The 5020-nt window shown below is 32.4% G+C and overlaps 1 long non-coding RNA gene across 1 annotated transcript; it reads left to right on the top strand.

The window, feature by feature from the left end:
- The first annotated feature begins 292 nt into the window (after window positions 1-292).
- LOC150032394 (uncharacterized) lies at window positions 293-3878 on the top strand. The gene is made up of 2 exons (XR_016524310.1): window positions 293-675; window positions 2493-3878. It is a non-coding gene; the product is annotated as an uncharacterized LOC150032394 (long non-coding RNA).
- Window positions 3879-5020: the final 1142 nt, after the last annotated feature.

The following is a 5020-nucleotide window of genomic DNA, read 5'->3' as shown; positions in this document are numbered from 1 at the left end:
GAAAGTCGACCATATAAAAGTAAAGATTATGCTTAAGTGTTGTATTCTTGCACATTTTTGGGTCATTAGTGAAATCCGAAAATTTACTATGTTTAGTAACGGTTTGATTAATGACAGAGAAATTAATTAGCGAATAACCGTTACGGAATCTATTTCTATATACTCGTTTGATGTACATTGAAATACACCATGAACTCTATACCCTCTAATTTCTATCTCTCCCTATAAACGATTATTAACTTGATCATTGGAATATCAGTGGCGAAGCACTATGCCGAAATATTAAATTTAAGATAGCTCTTGCACACGTTTATTGAAGGATCTGCCAAATGTGTTCCAAACTGTTCTACACCATCAAATTTCTTTGAAGGGTTATCCACTTCTGACACCAATCACATCTTCACCTTCTTATCTTTATCCAATGCATCTTATAGATTTCATTAAAATAATTAATTCATAGCACAAGTAAAGACTCTATCAAAAGAAGCATATATTTTACCAAAATCTTCATGAAAAGAAAAGAAAATATCATTTGAAGAAGAAGAAGTTGAATCAAATCCCATGGCATCGAATTATAATGCCTCTTTCAATGATAATGGTGTTCCTCGTCGATCAGCAAACTTTCGAAAAAGTGCTTGGGGACATCATTTCCTTTCTTATCAATCTGAAACTCTGGTATGTACAATATACCCATGACATATATGCTATGAATTCAAATTTTATTTTGTTTTTTCATATCTTGATAGTTGTTGTTTTCATGATGTTTTATTTCATATTGTTAATACTTTAAATATATGTTTTGGTCCATAATATTTGAACGGTTATTCAATTAAGGGAATCCAATTTGGGCAAATCTCATTTCAACGTTCTTCGATTAATACATTGTGAATTTCATTCTCATTCCTTAACTATGTTGTGAGTCTCTATCTTGTGAATAAATTTGTACATACCAAGATTCAAAAACTCTTGAACAATAACCTTTTGCTTATGTCGGTTGGGCGTACCTATTTGACCCCAAAATGCGGGTGAGGTTTGGTGCTCTCATGAATTCTTATTCCTTCCTCTCACTTTGTGTTTGTTCCTCTCGCTTCTTTCTCTTATTCTTCGTTAGACACAACTACGATTTTTTTCATCAATTTTTTTTCTTTCATTCATCTAGATTATTTCTTCCGCCTTCTTCCTCTTGCTTTTTCGTTGTAGTTTTTTTTACCACTCACTTGGCTTTTTGCTCATTCTTTTCTCTTATGTTTTCCTTCGTAGGCAGCAGAAGAGTTCAAAACATATGTGTTATAATTAATCAATATTAATCAATATTTGATAACTACCGAGACATACCACAATAACTCAGTAGTTGTACTCTCCCCACTATAGATAAAGTTTTGTCCACTTGATTTAACCATAATCAATAAGTTTATCCTTCAAAGGTTGTTCATATTAACAAGTAGGTCAAAATTATGGGTTTACCCCTGTAATACATCTTGCTCTTGAAATGTCCACTGATCTTCTAATGAAAAATTGGTTTATGGTCTCATCAATAAATCGAGTCCTCTCCGCCGTAGAGAGGGAAAAACCCATTGTTCAAGACTAGGAGTTAGTACTTAAGGGAACAACCTATCCACTAACCCTGAAACGGGTAGGAGTGAATTCCATGTTGCAAGACTATGTCGCCAGATATCTATCTGGTCTTATCTCTAAAGTGGGAAGCTTATTAAGCGGCAATGTTGAGTCACTCTCACCCATGAAGATTAAAGCATAAATCAAATAAACAGAAGTTCATAATTAGCTCAGAATTAAGATCGAGTTACTTTAGGTCATCAAATTGAAATAGTCAGTTTTAGCAGTAAACAATTGTTATAAAGAAAAGTGACTATTTCGTAGTCCAATATTATACAAACATCTTTTGCATAGGATGCCCCCAATTTCATATCTCCACATGAAAGTCTTTAAGATCACATCTTTTTTATCAATATACAAAGGGGACCGTATCCATGTTGGGTTTTATGCCCTAAAACTCGTGGTTTGTAAACAATAAACTGATTCTGTAAATCGATAAAGTTGATATTGAATATATGAATTGCTTATTTCGTTTTAGAAATAAATCCAATAAACTAAAAAATCCATTACTGTTACATGAGTACTTGAACTTTATGTGGAGACATAAGAGTGGATCAGGTTCGAGTAAATAGGCAAAATGATCTATTGCATACGAACAAGGTTGGGTGTCTTATTCTGGTAATACTATTAGAAGCGACCCACTTTTTAGTTGTTACAAGGAGTTGTAAAGTACTACAAACAAAGTGATCCTGATTTGTTCATGTGGTGACATGAGCAGTAGGGGCGTCCTGTGTAATGAGTTTACATAAGATCGAACCAAAAAATAAGTTACTCTTACTTTATAACGTTGTTTACTGTTTAAGGCTGACTATTTCAAAGTGATGACCTAGTTAACTTGACCTTAATTCTAAGCTAACTATGATCTCATGTTTATTCAGGATTATCCTTAGATTTGCATGGGTGAGGGTTAGCTCAATAGCACCGGTTCAATAAGCCTTCCATTTCAAGGTCAAGATCGGGTAGATAACTGGGGCCATAGGATGCAAGACAAGATTCGCTTCTACCTACTTTTAGGGATAGTGGAGAAGTTGTTCCTTTAAGTGTTGATTGTGGGTCTTGAACAAGGGGCCCCACCCTCTAATAAACCCAAGAGGGACTCGGTTTGATGATTGGATCACAAACCAATTGTTCATTACAAGATTAGTGAGACTTAAAGAACAAGAGGTAATCTCAAAGGTAAAGCAGCCTTTTGACCCAGCCGTTATTACGAACAACCCGTGAAGGGTTATTTTACTAATCATGGTTATATTGAGTGGACACAATATATCTACAGTGAGGGGAGTACAACTACTGGGCTTTAGTGGAGTGACATGATAGTTAACGAATGAGGGTTAATTCGGTATAAAAAGTTTAGTCAATTAATCTTGAATCGTTGGAGCCCATGATCTGTAGGTCCATTAGGTCTCTCTACTAGCTCACAAACGAAATTAGCCTTAGAATAGCATAATAAGTTGATTTCAAACGTTCAAATTCGAATTAAGGGAATTAGAAATTATATCTGATATAATTATACATTTAATTTTAGAATTAAATGTAACTCTAAAATTGATTAATATATAAATATGATTTAAATATTCATTTTATGAATAGGGATTCATGATGATGAATTTGATGACAAATTAATTTAATATTTGATATTAAATTAATATAATTAATTAAATTATTTAATTAATTATTAATTATTAATTTTATTAGAAAAATAAATTTATGAATTAATTTTGTAAAATTAATAAAATTTTAAGTTTAATTAAAGAATTAAAATTTAAAATTAAATTCAAAATGGAAATTTGGGAAAACCACAAAGTGGGATTTTACCACTCAATTTAAAAGCACCTTAATCACAATAATCCACTAATTCCACAAAGTAGGTGGTGTCTTCCTAGGATGAAGACTTCAAAGCATGGGCTAATAGTTTTAAAAACAAAAGAGATTCAGTTGAAAAGGACATGCAATTGCTGAATTGCTGAGTTTTTAAAAGTTAAAGAAGTTGTTCTTGAACAAGCTGAAAAATCGGAAAACCTTTTCTCCAAATGCCCTATGTTCAAGCTTGTTTTGAGTCCTACAACTTAATCTAAGGCTCCTAGAGAATAGTAGGGAAGCTCTAGTGGTGGTCCACAGCCTGAATCGAAGAAGATTGTAGCTGTATTTCGTTGAAGAATAGGATCTTCAAAGGTATGTAATGAAACCTTCTTAATACCCTATGAATGTGCTTATTTTAATATCAAAATTGAGGAATTAAAATGCTTAATGATGTTGTTTTCTTCCGCTGCATGTTTTTTTAAACAAACAATCCATAGTGTCCCTATGATAAGGTATCTATTGATATACTTATAGACCATTTAGGCTATATCCTCAAACTTGATCCACTTTTATATATATACATAAAGTTTAAATATTCATGTTATAGCCAAGGATTAGTTTATTGGATTTAGGAATTGATAAATGCAATTTACAAATTCAATAACACCTTTGTTGAAAGAAATCTAACATCTTTATTATGAAAGAGATTTTGTTAAAAGATTACAAACTACGTGTTTTAGGACATTTCTCCACATCTTATGCTAAATAATATTTTCTATGCTTTTCAAAATCATTTCGTCATATTCTTGGTGAATTTTTCAATCATGTGCTATTGTAAACGCTGAAAAAATAAACAAACTTGACTCAAGACCGACATTGAACTGTTGCCAAGCAAGGTTTATTCCATTCTGGTTAAATGCAATCTAATCCACGATTATTGTTGAAATCTACGCTATGCCTAGTTTCATTAAATCCAAGCTCCATTCAAGATCGAGGTTGAACTCTTATCAGGCAACAACTCCATTTTGATTAAATTCAACTTAATCCAAGCTTATGGTTGAAGTCTACCTCAATTCTAGTTTCACCAAATTTGACTTGTTTTCATATTGGTTTCAAAATTTGGTGAAGTATGCAACTGGAGATTGAAGCTTGCGCCAAACTAGGTTCAATGAACCAAACCTTATCCAAGATTGGGATAGAAATCTCATACAATTGTTTCTAGTTGAAGCATATGCAAAGTCCAGGTCTATCTTTTTCAATACCAAATCTTCACATTGGTTTCAAATTTGGATTAAATTCAACGTCATCCATGATTATGGTAGAAGCTTGCACCAAGCCAAGGTCTATACAAAACCTTATCCAAGATTTAGGTTGAATTCTTGCCTAGCAAGATCTTTTCTATTTTGGTAAAATTCAACACATTACAAGATTGAGGTTTGAACTCTTGTAAAACATGGACAGTTTCAAAATTTTTCTAGATTTTACATCCGCCATCTAGATTATTACTTTGGATGACAAGGTACTTGGCATAACTTAGTTATTATTATCACAGGTAATCAATTGGTTATTGTGAATATATATATATATATATATCCTTGCATAAAAT

The sequence above is a fragment of the Benincasa hispida genome, chromosome 11, assembly GCF_027475165.1.
Source record: "Benincasa hispida cultivar pf3 chromosome 11, pf3_genome.v1.1, whole genome shotgun sequence".
Classification (NCBI taxonomy): domain Eukaryota; kingdom Viridiplantae; phylum Streptophyta; class Magnoliopsida; order Cucurbitales; family Cucurbitaceae; genus Benincasa; species Benincasa hispida.
This window is presented reverse-complemented; position numbering and strand designations above follow the sequence as displayed.